We start from the raw sequence: 18,550 nt of genomic DNA, 5'->3' as shown, positions 1-18,550 counted from the left end.
TTTTGGGGGTTGGGTTTTTTGTGATGTGAAATCGAAATTTTTTTTTAGACATTTCTCAATCCGCTTGCGTAAGTCTGATTCGTTTCCAAACGCACACCAGATAATCACGGAAACAACAAAAGTCTGATATAACTCACAAGTTGATTATAATACTACCAAAAAAATTAATCATAACCCTTAACAACATACCGAAATCACAGATAACCAGACAATGAAAATAAATACATCATAATAAATATAATATAAAATAAATAACAATTGATAAAAGATGATGTGTGTTTGGAACGCCGTGATCACGGCGACTGTTAGTGGACAGCCGTGAGGTTTGAAAAGGGTACTGTTACAAACTGTTAAAATACGAATAAAACAGTGCTTTATAAACGGCTGCTGAGGTAGTATTATCCAGTGAACGAGGGGTTGACCAGCTTAACAAACGAAGAAGGACCATGCATTTAGTTTGTACAACTCACGGCTTTGGTACCATATAGTGTTTTTTTGTTGCTGTTGCTGATGGCTACATCAACTATATTTCTTCATCCTCATAACATCATCATCTCCAGGTCTCACACTGAACACAAGATTTGTTGTCTCAAAGCCAGTGCTGATCACATGACAGTTTTTAGCTGCAGTATGTCAGCGAAGAGAGGAAGAGATGAGTCTCTCACAGAAACAGAGGTAAGACTGAGGTGCTGTCTTTTCAGAGAATAATTTAACACTGCTTGTCAGTTTTCAGAGCATTTGCTGGAAACAAACAAAACCTTAACAACGTTGTTATATGTCTACCAATGATTGTCTCTCTCTTCAGAGCTTCTACTAATTAAAAATGACCTTATATTTAACAAAGTAACCCAATACCAGGATTAATATCGGAAGAACTGAAAATCAAAATTGTAATTTTTTTCACGTCCTACTCTTCAGCACTGGGTCTGTACTGAAGTAAATTATTTCTCACCATCAGTGAATTTTGGTTTTTAGGTCCTTAACTTATTTTTCCGTCTGGACCATTAAAATAACTCCATCCAACTTAATTTAAATTGTCATATGAGTGCTTGAATTGTTTTCATTTTCATTTAGTGTTTAATGTACTCTGTGTGTGTAATAATAACTGTAAACTGTTTAGAAACGTATATACCTAAACCTAACTGTACATCTTTATGTTGACCACTTCAGGACCAGAAAGTTGTTACAGTGTCGAAGAAGGTAAGTATAACTTTATGAGATTGTATCTCCAATGTAAGAGAGTTGCAAATCTCCTAAATTATCGATCAGGGCAATACATAATGTGAAAATAATATGTAGTCTCACAGTGGAAGGACGGTAAAAGAAACATTGTTCTTAAACACCTGGGAGTCTGGTAAAGATCGAATGACTGCTTTTAATTACAAAATGTAATAAAATGTATCCCGGTCTACCTCGGTTCGTCCCACCAAAGTTTTCAAGTCCTCCAGAAAGTGTCCACGGCTGGGGGAAGACAAGGCACAACCGACAGCAAACTCTGAGTATTAAATTCACTTTCGAAATCTATGTGATTGTCATACCCTGGGTATTAATAAGGATCCAATAAGGGTGGTACCAGGCCGTTCAACGCAATATGATAGAGCATGACGAGACGGGGTGTGTGTATGTGGATGAGCCAAAACAACAAGTTCTATTTTTTTTAGATCTGTCGCATACTCAATAGGAGCAGGCACTATCTTGGCCATCTAAGGCAGAATACTGGCAGTGGGACTCTCTCAAACTTTCAGTAAAGGACAACCCCTACTGTACCAGTAACCGGGGCCTACAAGAAAGTCTCCCACCATGCTTCAACCGATTGAAACCATATAGTATCACTCTGGGCATGCGTGTTATTACATTGTAGGGTAAGAGTGATAATGAGACAAGAGCAGAAGCAGCGCGAGGAGAGAGAATGCAGATGGGATGAGGGAGAAAACCAAGGGGAAAGACAAAGCGGATGTGGACAGGAGGACAGGCAGGCAGATGAGATCAAATACATCGTAACACACATCTGTGTCGCCCGGAATACATATGGAAGGGAGTGTTTCTTTTTCGACAATCAAACTGCGATCTCCTTTACAAGAACTCTCCGTCATTGAGGTATTCCCTCACATTCATATCATTGATTACTGAGGACTAGATCACTGTTAGACTCTCGCGTGAAGGCTAGAGAGATGTGTGTCATAAAAGACACTAGGATGAACCTCGCGTAGGAAATTTTCTATCATTTCTCTCTTTTGTGTACATTAGTTGTAGATCAGGATCACATGGGTCGGGGAACGAGTGAACCGGCATGGGTGACCGGCCAAACTTCAGTGGAGACAAAAAAACATCTATCAAATGGCTATTTATTATCTGGTGACATCTATAATATTGTGCTTGGCCTTAGTTCTCCACTAAGATGCGTGTGATAGGAAACTGTACCTTCGTTGAAATGAAACAATGAAATCACTCCTTCTGATTTTCCTCTTTATGGAAACTCAGTCTGGAGCTTCTTTCAGGTAACACATTCACAAAGAAGCAGGCGACCACAAAGGATTGTATACAATAACGTGCGTAGACAATCTGCTGTGATCTGATTGGCTGACCTTGATCGCTGATAAAGATCTACCTGTGGCGGCCCATTACTAATTGTGCTTTCAGGCTCCTCTTGTGTTGAACCAAAAGGCTGTCGTTTACAGAACATGACTTGTGTGGAACCTGTGTTGTTGATCAATTAAGTTTTCCTTTTGATTATTTGTTCTAGTTTAATAGGATTATGTGTTTGATATTGAATTCTAGTTATGTTCAGCTAGTTCTTTGACGTTATACTCATTTGATAATGCTAACGGCTGCATGCTTCAGATGTATGATTTGACAAAATTTCCAATTGTGTGTGGTAATCATTAATGGTCTTGGGCTTATGGGTCGTTTTTAGGAAAGCCGAACAATTTACCCATCAGGAGTGCCATCTAGAAAAACATGTCTACCTAGCTCCTGCATGTTCACCAAATAAACCTGGAAAGTACTTGATGACTGAAGTGAGTTTTAATGGGACCCACCATTCCCAGGCTAGTACCAGCCAAATCAGTCTAGTGCATTTTCTCCAGAACTTTCCTGTGTACAAACACTCAGGCACACACACCCTAAATACCACCTGTAAATAAAGTACAATAAACTAGGGGTGTAAGAAAATATCGATACATGTGAGGTATCCGCGTGCGATGTTTAGGTTTGGCGCATACTTGGGTTATATCAATTCTCAAAAAAAAAAAAAATCTTGACACGATTAATTGGCAGTTGTTTCGGGTTTGAGTTTACATCCCGACCGCGAGATTGGCAGTCTTCATCGCTGAATGACAGTCGAGAGTAACCGGAAATACTCGCATAATGGCAGGCATACTATATGTTATCATCTAACTATCGCTATTTCGCTGCCAGTAATGGAGGCTGATGATAAGAAGTGGTCCCTGTTCCTGGTTCGGGTGAGCAGAGATGAAGTGTAACCGCGTTTGGCTGTTGTGGGTACCGTCCACCTCGCAGACCGTTGGCGAGGGCCCGCCGCGTCCCGTGTGAGTCGCAGCGCGTCGCGGGCGGCTGCCAGCTTTCTAGCAATTTTGCACAGACCGTTTTGTGCCGTTGGGGTGGTGATCGTCGCTTTGCGGTTTCGCAGAACATAAATCCAAACTGAAAACACCTTGTTGAAAATACAACTGGAAAGGTTTCGACATCAGTAGTTATTGTGTTTTATTTACAATTGGTTGTGTTTTCTTTGAGGTGTCCTGTAAGGCCACTTTTTCTTATTGATATTCAGCAAGATGTATTTATGTGGTCAGATCCAAATGTTATAAATTGTATGTCAAATTGTAAACTGGAACTGTGAACTTTAAGGCGGGTTCTAATAAGTGTGGTGTGGTATATATACGATCTTAATATGTGTGTATATATATATTTTTTTTTTTTGGTGTAGATATGTGTATATAATATATGTGGTATATATATTGTTGTATTATATGTGTATTATATATATGTGTGTTATATGTGTATCTGTGTATACTAATATGTCGTATATATTGTGTATAGTGTATATTATATATGTGTATTAGTATCTATAGGTCTATATATATATATATATGGTATATATATATATCTAGGCTGATATATATAGATATATGTGTATATTATATATGTGTATCTCTATAGATGTGTATCTATGGTATATTATATGTGATATATATATATGTTATATATATTATATGTGTATATATATATATTGTGTATATATATAGTGTATATATATATATGTGTATATATATATATGTGTATATATATATGTGTATATATATATATGTGTATATATATATGTGTATATATATATATGTGTATATATATATATGTGTATATATATATATGTGTATATATATATATGTGTATATGTGTATATATGTGTATGTTATATATATATGTGTATGTTATATATATATGTGTATGTATATATGTGTATGTATATATATATATGTGTATATATATATATATGTGTATGTATATATATATATGTGTTATATATATATATATGTGTATTATATATATATATGTGTAATGTGTATATATATATATATGTGTATATATGTATATATATATGTATATATGTGTATATATGTGTATATATATATGTTATATGTGTATATGTGTATATGTATATATATGTGTGTATATGTGTATATATGTATGTATATATGTATGTATATATGTATATATGTATGTATATGTGTGTATGTGTGTGTATATATATATATATATATATATATATATATATATATATAATATGTGTGTTTCTTTTTATAAAACACATTTTATACGTATTATACATTTAACTAAAGGATCCTGCAAGCACTTTAATTCCCAACACCCCCACCTTTACTGTATTGCACAAAAAGTTGTTCAATAATGTTGAATGTTACAGGGACTGATTATTGCAATCCCGATCCCACTGTGTTCTGGTAAAAAAATTTTTTATTTACTTATTGCTAAGGTTTGCCATATGGTTTGGGGTATTCTTACAAACATGCAGAACTACCAAATTTTGCTATAAGTTTGACTGCATCATATAATATAATTGCTGTTAATATTGTTCATTGTCTGTTTATGTTTTTAATTGATTTTTCTGAACATTTCTGCCATATGTACATAAACTGACAGTCACCACTGATAAGCGATTACTAAATATTTTATAAACTTAATTTTCTGTAAAGTTGCTTTTCAACGATTTGTATTGTAAAAAGCCTATACAAAAAAACTTGAGTTAAATTGTGTTCTTAATGACGCTTCCCAAAAATATGTCCCTACTCCTAAAAAAAGAATATCCCAATATATCGCCTTGCTGACTGTATCGCATCGAAACCCCTGTACCGTGATATGTTCGTACGCCAGATTCTTGGCGGGAAAACAGCCCTACAATAAAACCACACCTAAATAACTATTTTATGTTGACACCCTTTGGCAAAGTTGTTACAGGAAGAAAAAAAATTATAACTTTTTAAAGAGGGTATCGAAAGGTACCCAAAAAACATCAACCCAAAAGGTATTTTTTCTTTGAAATTATAATGTTTTTTTTTTGTTTGGTTTAGGGTCTCCCTAAGTGTTGTGATAGAAAAAATTTAATTTGAAATAAAACAATAAATCGTTTATTTACTTTTATTGAACTCAGTTGGGGGAGTTTTTCCCAGTAACAAAATCACACAAGCAGCCCCCAGGAGGGTAAAAATTACACCAGGGAAAAAAATAAAACATGCAAAAAAAATAAAAATTTTGTTTTTCCATACCCCATAGTCTAGAGGGACAAATGCATGTCTATACTTGTTCATTCCCAACCTAAACCCGCAAAGGCCCCCTTTTAAATGAGACTGAAGGAGCTCCTGTAGTAAATTTTTGGGTTCTTTGTTTTTTTCCATTAGGGGTTTAAAAAGATAGGATACATGGGGTCCACCCTCTTTTTTGTTTTGGGGGAAAAGTGACCAGCCCCAAAAAAGAAGGCCCAAACTTCAGTGAAGAAAAAGCATCAAAAACCCCAAAATTTGTTTTTGATCTGTTTTTATTTTTTTTACACATAGACTGTGTCAGAAAGTGAAGTCAGTAAAAATTTATTAAAACTACTTGTAGCCCTAAAATCACTTATTATTGTTTTTTTTGGGCCCAAAAAGGTTTAAAAATCCCATTTGGTATATAATTTTTTCCCCCCAAAAAAATGCGTTTTTTATTTTTTTTTTACTACAGGCTTAAAGAAATGAAACATCAGACCCAGATTTACAGTTCACAGGAACCGCAAAAATTTTCAGAAGTCTCCGCCGATTTTCCCAAGGAAATAAAACCATTTTTTTAAAAATTATAATAAAAAATTTGGGGTTTTATTGTTTAAGAGTGTGAAAAAAATTTTAAATTTTATTTTTTTTTTAAAAAAACCCCCAAATAAGAATGAAAGCCTCTTTTTTAATTTATTTACACCCAAATTAATGTTTGTCTCCCCTTGTTTTTTGAAAAATTTTTTAATAACTGAATAAAAAATTTTTAAAAAAAATTTAATAGTGAATTTTTTTTCGGGTCATTCTTTTTTGTTTTCCCTTTGAAAGGATCTTGGAGCAAAAAAAATCACTTTTAACAAAAAAGAACGGGAAAAATTTAAAGAAAATTTTTAAAAAAAGAGGCCCGGGCAATATTTGGGGAAAAGGGAAAATTTTAATGAGAACAGTGCAGTAGAAAAAACCCCAGCTTTGATCTCACCCCCTTACTTCCTGAGAGATTGAAGCAAGAAAAAAGCGCTGATATTTAGAAGGAAAGAGATCATGTTTAACTGCCCGATTGTAAATTATAAATGTAGAGAGAAAATAATTTTAAAAACCATATTGTATTTTTTTTTTTTTTTAGAAAAAACCTTTCTTTTTATCAGCTAAAGTGTACCCCTTAAAGAAAAATTATCAAATGGGTGTTTGGAAAGGAAATTGAAAAGGCCCAAGTGGGGGTTTACATTCTAAAGGGAAACTCTACACAGATCTTATATCACTCAGGGTTATGTAAAAAGGGTTTCCAATAATGAAATGAGGGGGGGAGCCCGATTGAAGTTGTTTCCAAAAGCCCTAATACAGGGGGGATACAGGTTTGAGTGAAAAAAAAATTTTGTTTGAAGCATTTGAAAAAGAAAAGGCAGACAGAACTGTACTGACAAAAGGAGTTGCGGGAAATTGGAAAAATCAGTTCTGTGCAGAAGTTTGTTCTGGATTGGGCCAAAGGAAAAGAAAACCCAAGATATCGTTTCAGGGTTTCCTCTTCCATCAGGGGAAGATGAACTTAAAGGACCCAAGAAAAATTTAATTTTGTGGCCCGTTTTAACCATTTTTTCCCCAGAGACAAAAGGGATGAACCTTAAAAGAAGAAATAAATTTTCCAAAAAGTCTGTTCATTCGGGATGGAGGGAAATTGAAGGATACTTCCGGGTTAAACTTTAAGGATAATGGACGTGGTCGGGGTTTTGTACATCACCAGCCTTTTTCCCCGTTTCTCCTAACAAAAACCTCATCAAGGGAAAATCTCCCCCTTCCCTTTCTGCCCCTCCCCTTATCCCCGCAGCCCCAGCAGCTGCCCGAAAAGATTCCCCCGACTGTTATCGCCCCGGCGACAGGGGATACGAGGAATTAAATGATCCCAAAAAGGGGGAAAGATTTCAGAAAAGATTTCACGGAGGGAAAAAATCGGGCCCCAAAAAAACCCATTGCCCCTGTTAAACAATCAAAGAGCTCTTTTCATGGGGTCACATCCCAGTCTTTGCGGATTTCACCCAAATTTTTCCCCCAAAACTTTTAGAGGGGGGAAAAAGAAAAAATGTTGTGAAAAAAAATTCGGGCCCCGGTTTATGCCTCCAAAAAAGACTGCAGGAGTAAAAATATGAAGACACTCCTAAGACTTGCCAAAAAATGTACCAATTTTCCCTCAGATTTCAGACCCAGCAGGGGCCGAAAAAAAGTATGAGGGAGGAAATAACCCCGGTTTTCCCTGGGAAAAAGATCCCTCTTTTCAGGGGGGAAAATGGCTTTGATCAGGGGAAAAAGAAAAAAATGTGATCTTCTATGCCCACAGTTCGGGAAAAGCCTGGGGTATTGAGCCCAAAGGGCATCAGTGTATCGGGGCATGTGTACCCAGATTTTAAAGGGGGAAACAGGGTCACTCTTGGTACCATGAAATGCTTTTTTTCAATGGGGTTTCAAAGTTTTTGCACTTTTGCACACTTTTTAGACATAAATAAGAAAATATTTTGTTCATAATTTCTCCCAAAACCCGGGAAAACAAAAGGGGAAACCCAGTTTGATTTGCTCAAAAAGCAGTGGAAAGGCACTAGAGGGAAATGGACACCGGGATTTTTTTTCGTTTCCCCCTTGGTTTGTAAACTCCAGTCCAATCAGGGGACTCTTCAGGGTTTTTTGACACAAAAAAACAAAAATTTGACCCAGAGAAAAAAAGGAAATAGTTCATTTACATCAAACAGAAATTAGAAGTAATTGCTCGGGAGAGATCATCAATTTTCTACGTCTAAATGAATAAACCGCCCAAACTCGGGTTTTGAAAAAAAAATTCGGCCCCCTTAGAAAGGGAAGTCTATCATTGCTGTCTTTCCCCTGCCCAGTGGTTGCTTTGGTCTTTGTGTTGTTGAATAGGGAGGAGCTGGGGGGAGTTGAGCTTCAGAAATTCAAAAATAAACGGGTGTTTCATTAGTTTATTCAGCAGTAATCAAAACACCCAAAAGAGCTTGAAAAGGGTTATGTTTTTTGTTAAGTTATTTTCCCTCATTTTAAAAATTTGGAATTTATTTAATTGTCCCTAGCGGGTTTGGAATCCTAAATCTTTTAGGATTTTTCCCCCAAAAACCCAAACAAATAAATTTTGGGTTTAAATAAAAACAGATTTTTTTTTTCTTTTTTTTTAAAAAGGCATTTCCTTTTGGATTTAAATTTTGCCAATTTTTTCTTTTTAAATTTAGTTTTAAAATGGTTTTTTTTGTAAAAAAAATTATTTTCAGCAAAAAAAGCTGTTTGTTACACAGAAGTACATCATGTTTTAAAAAGGCACATTTTCCATGGGGATTTCCCACCCAAAATTCAGTTTAAATTCTTAAAACCCCGCTATAAAGGAGATCTCTCTTGCTAAAACCCCCAAAAATAAATTAACTTCCAGAAATTTCCCCCTTAAGACCCCTACCAGTAATAGAGGGAGCACTTTAAAAAGTATCAAATGATGCCATTAATGAATAATCCTTAAAATTTATTTCTTTTTTTTTTGTTTTTTAAGGGTGTTAGTTTTTTTTTTATGGAAAATTTTAAAAAAAAAGAAATTTAATTATAGCCCCGTGTTTTTTGGTTTTTATCTCAAAAAATTGGGGATACCTTTTTTTTTGATTAACCAAAAATTTTTTACAGGGATTTGATTTATTTTCTTTTGGTTAATGATTGGGGGCCCTTTCCCCCCAAAGCTGTCCCGGGTCTGGCTACAGGTTTTTGGATCAGAAACCAATCTGAAAAAGTGAACCCGGAAAAACATAATCTGCAGGATTCAGGAGGAAACTTTCTCGCACGGGGCTGAAAAATATTTAAATTTCAAATTGAGATACTGAGGTTTAAATTTTGTGACAACCCCCAGTGTTTGGTTAGAATTCAGACCATTTTTTAAAATGGGGCCTTTTAATTTTTCCCCCATAAATTTGGGGCAGAACTGGGCCCCTTTATTTAAAAAGGCATACAAACAGATGGTAAGAGGGGCGTAAAAAAAACAGTTTCAAGCGAAGTGTGGGAAACTACCAATTGGGACTTTTAAAGGAGGAAGGGTGTGTAAATAAGCCCGAACCTAAGCATGTAGGCAGGAAACTAGTGCTAGAAAAGGCCCGTCCCACAAAAAAAAATGTTTCCGCTGCCTGTTTCCTTTTTGTCCTTTGCAAATACTCCCCGTTTAACATTAATAGTTTAAAATTTGATTTTTGCTAATTTGGGGTTAAAAAAAAGCAAGAAAGGCCTGGTTAAAAAAAAAAAAAAAAAAAAAAAAAAAAGTTTTGGTTTCTTTGTATTTTTTCGGGGTTAAATCAAGTACTAAAAACTCCTTTAAATTTAAAAAGAATTTTAAAATTTTAAAACCCCCTTTTTTTTTTTCCCGGGGGGAAAAGGGCAAATTTAAGTTTTTTGCTTTTTAAAAACCCAAATTTTTAAAAAACCCCTTAAAACCAAGGGTTATTTTTTTTTTTTTTTTTACCCCACGGGGGGATAATTTTTTTTTTAAGCAAAAAGCACTTAATTAGACCCCCCCCCAGGAAAAGACTAAAAAATTTTTGTTACCCAAATAATAACAAAATCTTATTTTTTTCCCGCGGGGAAAAATTTATTTGAAATGTAGCTTGTTTCATGGTGATTCCCCTTTGCCGGGGGAAATTAGGCCCAAACCCTGCATTTTGCAAAGAAACTTGTTTTCAAAAGCGCTGATCGTTAGGAGAACCGTATGGATTCTCAAGTCAGGACAGCTTTCTTTTTCCATGATTTGTTGAGGACCTTACAGTGGTTTCCCAACCATGATTATTGGTGGCAGGCCGCACAATATAAAAGTGACCGCCACAAAGCGATTTTCAAAAGGCTTTGACTTCATTGAATAAAATATGAGAGCACTGCATGTTTCAAAAAACAAAAAACAAAACAAAAAAAAAAGGTGCAGGTTTTTTAAAATCACTGTATTTCAGAAGGGTACTTGGGTTTTTTTCTTTTCTTTTAAAATCTTAAGGAGGAAACGGGATCCCTTGGTACCGTACCCTTTGTTCACTTGAGCATTCAAGAAGTTTATTGCAAGATCTTTATGCACATCTGTTTCTAGACATAAAATAAGAAAAGTATATTTGTTTATGAGTCTACAGAACAGGAAAACAAAAAGTGGAACCATGATTGATTTGCTCAAGACTGCAGTGGACAAGGCACTAGAGAGTGATAATGGACACCTGGATACTTTTTCTTCGATTCCTCCTTGGTTTGTCACTCCTAGTCAATCAGCAGACTCTTACGGGGTCTGTTGGGACACAGAAAAAACAGAAATGATCAGAGCAAAAAGGAAAATAGTTCAGTACATCAAACAGAATTAGAAGGCTAATCGGTCTCAGAGAGATCCATCAATCTGGTTCTACTGTCTGAAATGAACCTGAACGACCAAACTCTGGTGAAAGACATTTCAGGCCCACCTTAGCAAAGGAAGCTTCTCTCATCTGTGATCTTTCACCTGCCCAGTGTCTGCTTTGGTCTTGGTGTTGTTGACATCAGGGAGGAGGAGTGGAGGAGTTGGAGCTTCAGAAAAAATCAAAGAAATCAAACGAGTGTCTCATTAGTTATCAGCAGTCATCAAAAACATCCAAAAGAGCTCTGTAAGTTATTGTTCTTTGTTAATGTTATGTTCTCATCTTAAAATTGAATTATTTACATTGATACATAGCAGGTTTGGACATATCCTGATCTATAGTGATTCTTAACCATATACCAAACATATATCACTTTTAGGGGTTAAAATTCATAACAGATGTTTCTTTTTACTTTTTTCTTTTAAAAACGGCAGTCCTTGGAGTTAAAAGTGCAATTCTATTTAAATTGAAATAGATTTACATGGTTTTTATGTAAAAAAAAACATTATTTTCAGCAAAACAAGCTGTTTAGTTAGCTACAGAAGTACATTCTGTTATTATAAAGCACATTATTCCATAGTTATTACTACTCCAATATGCAGTTAAACATCTTAAACCTCTGCTATAAAGGAGATCTACTCTTGCATAACCTCAATAAATAAAATAACTTCCAGAATATTCCACCTTAAGACAATCATCCAGATAATAGAGCAGCACTTTAAAATGTATAACTGATCGCCATTAATGGATTATAATCCTATAATCACTTACTTTTTTTTAAGTTTAAGCATGTTAGTTTGTTTTATATAGGAAAATTTGAATATAATAACATGAAATTCTATATATATGCAGTGTATTACTGTTCATCTCAAATAATTGGTATACCATTTATTTTTGCATTTAAACAAATGTTATTACATGTGATTTTGATTTGATTTCTCTTGTAGGTAAAATGATTGTGGCTTAACAGACAAAAGCAGTCCAAGCTCTGGCTACAGTTCTTGGATCAGAAACCAATCTGAAAGAGCGAAACATGAAACAATAATAATCTGCAGGATTCAGGAGTGAAAAACTACTCTGCACTGGACTGAAGAATATTAATTGCAAATTAGAGATACTGAGGTAAGTTTTGTGACAACCCCTAGTGTTTGGTTAGAATCAGATCATTTCTTAACATGGACCTTGTTAATTTTCCACATAAAAAAAAATTGAGGACAGAACTGGGCCCTCATTTCTCAACAGTGCATACAAAAGATGTGTAATGATGAGTGCGTAAGAAACAGTTTCATCGCGAAGTGTGGGATCACCCAACTTGTACTTAAAACGTAGGCATGTGTGGTGTTGAAATATAAGCAGAACTTAAGCATGCTAGAGCAGAGAATCTATTAGTGCTAGAATGCAGTTACTACAAAAAAGAATGTGCCGCTGCATGTTTCCTGTGTCCGTATGCAATTAATCAGTTTATACATTAATAGTTCAAGTTAGATATTTGCATAATTGGTGTAAAATTGCAATGAAAGACACTGTAAAAAAAAAAAAAAAAAAAAAAAAGAAAGCTTATGTTACTTAGTATTTTTTTCTTGTTTCCCGTCAAGATATCTAAAAAAACTCTTAAATCAAAATGAATTTACTATATAAGCCAAAATGTTTTATTTCCTGGGGAAAAAGGTCTAAATTAAGTTAATTTTGCTTAAAAACAAGTTAAAACCCTCTTAAAGCAAGATTATTGTTCTTACCCCACTGGGCGGAGATAATTTCTATTTTAAGCAAAAGGCACTAAAGATAGACCCCCCTCCAGGAAAAAAGACCTAAATATATTTGCTTACAAGTAATACAACCTCTTATTTTGTCTCTGCAGTGGGAAGTCATTTGAAACATGTAGCTATAGTTCATGGCTGATCTCGCTTTGCCGGAAAAATTAGGCAAAACCATGCCACTGTGCAAAGAACTTGTTATTCAAAGAGCAGATGATGTGTTAGTGCGAGCACAGAATGGATTCTCAGTCAGGACAAGCTTTCTTTTTCCATGATTTTGTTGAGGACATTATCAGGGTTTCCCACACATTGATTATTATTGTGGCAGGCCGCCACCAATTATCAAAAGTGACCGCCCACAAATCGATTTTTCAAAAAGGCTTGACTTCATTGAATAAATATGAGCACTGCATGTTTCAAAAACAAAAAACAAAACAAAACAAAAAAAAAAAGGGCAGGTGTTTTTAAAATCCACTGTATTTCAGAAGGGATACCGACTGTATTTAGAAAAATTTGCGATTCCATTTTCATTCCATTTTCGCACTGTAATGCTTGATAATGCTGGCATGTTGTGAGCTCAGCGCTGCGTTTGCAGCCGTTACCGGAGAAACCTTTCTCTTCCGCTCTTAAAAGCCTCTGCTTGGCAGAAAATAAATTTGCATATGTGTATATATGGGGGCGGGGGAGTGCCTCCACAACTAGAGTGTAAGGCTGTGGTGGTAAACACTGATTATACATTCACAGGTGATTTATAAAGGGAGGTGTGTCAACCATATATGGTTTATTGGAAGGCGTTTCTGAATGCAAATGACCATGAACCTCGTTTTTTAAGGTCTAGATCTAGGCATGATGAGTAGACACGAGATCACTGGATCTCAATGTTCTCCACGTGTGAATAAGATCACTGCTCTACTGCAGCATAAACACTATACATTTAACAAAATTGACATTTTTTCATTGTTACAAGGAGATTTTAAAATTCTGCTGCTGGTGTCTTGTATTTGAGATTACTGACTGAAAACATCTTTTATTTTTTGACTTTTGGTAACATCAGCAGTATCTGTCAACTGTCAGCTAAAACATACTGGTAAATATTCAGATTAAAGCTGCCTGAAGTGTTTTATCTATATGCAGTCTGAAGAAGAACAAACTGTATCACAGAAGGAGGGTGTCATGTTCTGGCTGCAGCTCTAAATTCAAACCCTTCAAATCGGACAGAGATGGATCTGAGTGAGAATAAACTAGGAAACCCAGGAATGAAGATCATCTCGACTCTGTTTTGAAAATGGTAGAGTGTTTAGAACTGGAAAAGCTGAAGTAAGTATTTTAAAGTGTATCCCATTTATTACACAGACTCTAGTGACCCACCACAGTTTCATAAATTTGAAAAAATGTTTTACACTTCTCATTAGGGATGGGTATCGTTTACATTTTATTAATACCGATACTGCTTACCGAATCCGATTCTTATCGATTACTGTTTATTGATACGATATTTGGTGCAACCAAAAGATATGTTGTTAAATTTTAAGTTATTTTATTACTGCTGACTTTAAGAGGCTTTAGGTTTCTTCAGTCAAGAGCAGTGAGTTATTTTTCTCTTGTGATTTATTTTATTAATATGGCGACTAGGACTTCTCTTTTACCAGCAAACGCCACCCAGGGAATTTCACCCCGAGGATAGATTTTGACTAACTCAAGTTAAACCACCAAAATACAAAAAAGCACAAAGGTTTGAATTATGCCTGAAGCCAGAGACAGTAGTCCGTTAAAAGACAAATTTTAGTCATACAATTACTAAAATACAAGTATAAGATACCATACACCCTAAAATAGGGGAAATGAGTGCTGAGGCCTTTCCAGTGAGAGGTAGGGTCAAAGGGGTGTGGGATCTCAGGGGAAGATTCCCCAAATCACACGTGAAAACACACTGTAAATTAAAAAAAAAAAAAAAAAAAAAAAAAAAAAAAAAAAAAAAAGCAAAAAAGAAAGGGGAAACACAAGCACACAAGAAGAGACACACCACCAAGGACACCGACACCACCACTTCCGGCACTCAGCACTGTGGGAGAGAGAAACAGTCAATTATTGGGGGAGGGAAATGAATCAATAAACCAAAAATTAAATGGAAAAAAAAAAGCAACTTCAGTCTAATGCAATTCTAGGCAGCAAAAAGGGGACTTAATAGCTGCCTAGAGCCTAACAAAAGAAACCAAAGTTTAACAAATCAAAAGTTTCAGCAAAATGAAAAGTCTTTATCCAAAACTAAAAAAAATAAATTAACCAAAGAATCACTTAATCATAAATTTAACAAAAAAACCCAATAAACCATAGACCCCAATCTCCAACACACATTGAGCACAGTCAGTCCAACAGAAAGGCAAAAGCTATCATCTGTGTCCCCAATCACTCAAATACAGCCCTGCCAGACACCCAATTAGGCAACAGATCCTGGTGCTGGAAGGCACGTAGCGGCGTTCAGAGCTTAGAGCTTGAGCTCCTGTAGCTATAATGTGGTTAAACAATCTACAGTTAAAACAATAGTAGAGACCAAAACAGCAGCGTGACAGGGGGAAAGGCGGGGCTGGTGCAGATAACCAGCGCAAGCGAAAGCAGTTACAACCCTGACGTACACAAACAAGCCAAAGTCCAGTAACGATTTGTGATTAAAATATACACGTAATGCCAACTAGTATAATATGGACCCATCAAGGAGCCTCACACCAATAGTGACGATAGTACAGCTACACCGAGCCAGCAGCCAAACTCAACGCCCGGTTCCGTCACAGGAATGATCAGGTTTATAACAGGAAGACACTGCAAAAAACACTGCATGCTATAACGCCCATCCTAAAGTAAACAAGGCCTATAGATGAAATAAAATTAGCCCATTGCATTACCTGTCAAATTACCGTGACTGCACCGCGGCCTCAAAAGAGTCAAGAGCCAAAAATGGTGATTCCGGGCAACAAAGAGGAAGGGAGTGTCAATAGGGAAACCCCTGCCTATATAGCATGCAGCTAAGTTCCTGATTGGTCCAGAGAGAGTGTGAGTGTGATTGAAACCACTGCGACAAATCAAACCTGTTACAAATCAGTGTGATTGAAACCATTGCAACCAATCAACCGTGCTACATGAACATTAAATGAATAGTTTACCTATAAGTGGAAATTGTCATCCTTTAGTCACTCTCAAGTTGTTTTAAACCTAAATGAGTTTCTTCCTCTGTTGAACATAAGGTATTTTGAAAAATGTGGGGAAAACTAAACAGTTGCTGGTCCCCAGGACTTTCATATTTTTTTTCCTACTATCAACTCAGTGGGGACCAGCAACTGTTTGTTTACCAACATTCTTCAAAATATCTTCTTTTGTGTTCAGCACAAGAATAAATAAAAATTAATACATGTTTAGTACAACATGACTGAGTAAATAATGACAGAATTAAAATTTCTGGGTGAACTATCCCTTTAATGACAAGCTGCAGTATGAATAAAACATTTCACCGGCAAGGCCTTAAGCACATGCAAATAATGTACTTTTGTGATTGCAAATAATAATTATGTCTCATGAGTGTAAATCTACCGCTGAATTGACATTTGATGTGAATGTGTGTCCCGAGTTGCAGTTGAAACTAGAGCCGCGATACATAATACAGTGCATTGCTTGAGGTAGATGTTGTGTTTTGTTAGTAAATAATTTCATATTACTTGTGTTGCCTTTGTTCACTATTACACTACTGCATATTGCATCTGACACTGGTGTCGCTTAGTTTTGTAACGAGAGCCCACACTTTCGAACGTTTCACTCTTTCACTCACTACTGACTGCAGGCACACACACACACAGCATATGCGCTGGATATCACATGCACGTCGAGCAAACGTCGGCCACATATTTCAATGAAGGGAAAGTGACAAGCAGCAGCTTCTAATTCGTCGTTAACATTGAAGTATACGGAGATAAAACAAGGCAAGTATCGATAACAGTATTGTTTGTCCTGAAGCTTATCGGTACTTCGGTACCGACCCAATTACGTACCGGTCCAAAAAAATACCGGTTAAAAATACCCATCCATACTTCTCATCAGGGACTGCACAATTAATCAAAATAAACTCAAAATTGTGATATGGGTTAACGCAGTTATCAAATCACAAAAGACTGCTTTTTAAGATAGAACAGTAATGTTCTGAATTGCTGTTAATTAAAATTATTTTAAAAATAGCTGTTGAGTGAGTTATTTTTGAGCTTATAACATGAATTTGAAAGGTTCATCTAGTTTTGCCGCTATTTGTGAAATTGTATGTAAATCTTAATTAGTTGTGTTCTCTCTTCTACAGGTTAAACCTAAACATGCTATTTGTGAAATTGTATATAAATTTTAATTAGTTGTGTTCTCTCTTCTACAGGTTAAACTGCATCAGTATTACAGATGAAGGTTGTGCTGCTCTGGCATCAGCGTTTAATTCAAACCTCAGAGAGCTGGATCTGAGCAGGAATCAAATAGGAGACTCTGGAGTGACAGAAATCTCCAGTCTGCTGAGAAATTTCACAGACACTACAGATACTCAGGTCTGAATTTGGTTAATCTATACATGAATCAATGTAAAGCTCCAGCTGGTCTGTAAACTGGTGCTGTGTCACAAGGAATGGGTCAGTGATGTGAAGTTGGTGTGTTGGTTTAGATATATTTATAAAATATTGACAAACATTGATTTTTGGAGGTGATGGGAAATGTTAATATACTAATGGTGTAATAAATGTTTTATTTATTTAGTCTTTATGTAGACTTTCAGACTGCAGTATCACTGAAGAAGGTTATAATACAGTTGCAATCAAAACTATTCAACCCACTCGACCTGCATGGCATTTTGCTGCGTAGAACAAAATTTTATGAAAACAATTCAACAAAGGCATCAGTAAAGTATTAGAGAAAGTTTAATACACTTTTGAGTGATTCTGAGAAAGGAACATTGATGAATCATGATTAAATTCTAATTGGCTCTAAACATTCATTATTAAATATTAAAATGATTCAACCCCCAAAAAAAGTCACATTTTGTTTAGAATCCTTTATTCATTAAAATCACAAATAAATGCTGTCTGTAAGTGTTTAGAAGCTTCTGCCACCTCTCTACTACAGTATTTTAATCGCTGGCACGCAAGCAGTAGGGAAAACTGCATACTGACGTACATTTTAAGGTAATAACTTCTCATAGTCACACAGCCTAATGAAAGCTATCAATTCTATTAAAGTGTGAGAATTAACTTGCGCTAGTTTGCGGATGCGCACGCGAACGCTGCACATAGTCGCTTCAGATCAAACCCTCAGTGGTCTAACAGCGCTCGTCAATGTAAAAATGATTTAGAAGGCCAATCAAATTAAAGTAGGCAGGGTTTACTGTTCACAGAAGCAGAGCGCGAAGCGTGAGTTTATCGTTAAAGAGAGCGAAGTAAGATGAAGCTGCAAATCAGTTAATATTAGTCAACTTTTAATAATACGTTTTACGAAAGAAATGTTAAATGACCGACAGCTATATTCAGTGATGAACATTTTATAATATGGCCATTTTGAGAGAGAGAGAGAGGAAGAGAGATGTGTTAATTGTCTGCGACTGTCTCTCTCTACAAACAATGAA

At 35.7% G+C, this 18,550-nt stretch overlaps 1 protein-coding gene across 2 annotated transcripts in view; it reads left to right on the top strand.

Moving 5' to 3' along the window:
* LOC122144922 (NACHT, LRR and PYD domains-containing protein 3-like) overlaps window positions 1–18,550 on the top strand; it is a 72,983-nt gene that overhangs the window by 41,029 nt on the left and 13,404 nt on the right. The window contains exon 1 of one of the 2 annotated variants that reach the window (XR_006159953.1): window positions 14,216–14,232. The exons of the other annotated variant lie outside the window; for it this stretch is intronic. The gene's annotated coding sequence lies outside the window, so the exon portion shown is untranslated. Of the gene's footprint in view, window positions 1–14,215; window positions 14,233–18,550 lie in introns of those variants that run through there. 2 annotated transcript variants of the gene reach the window in all.

The sequence above is a fragment of the Cyprinus carpio genome, unplaced genomic scaffold (genome assembly GCF_018340385.1).
Source record: "Cyprinus carpio isolate SPL01 unplaced genomic scaffold, ASM1834038v1 S000006801, whole genome shotgun sequence".
Lineage (NCBI taxonomy): Eukaryota > Metazoa > Chordata > Actinopteri > Cypriniformes > Cyprinidae > Cyprinus > Cyprinus carpio.
Note: the sequence above shows the minus strand (reverse complement) of the source record. Positions and strands in the feature narration are given on the sequence as shown.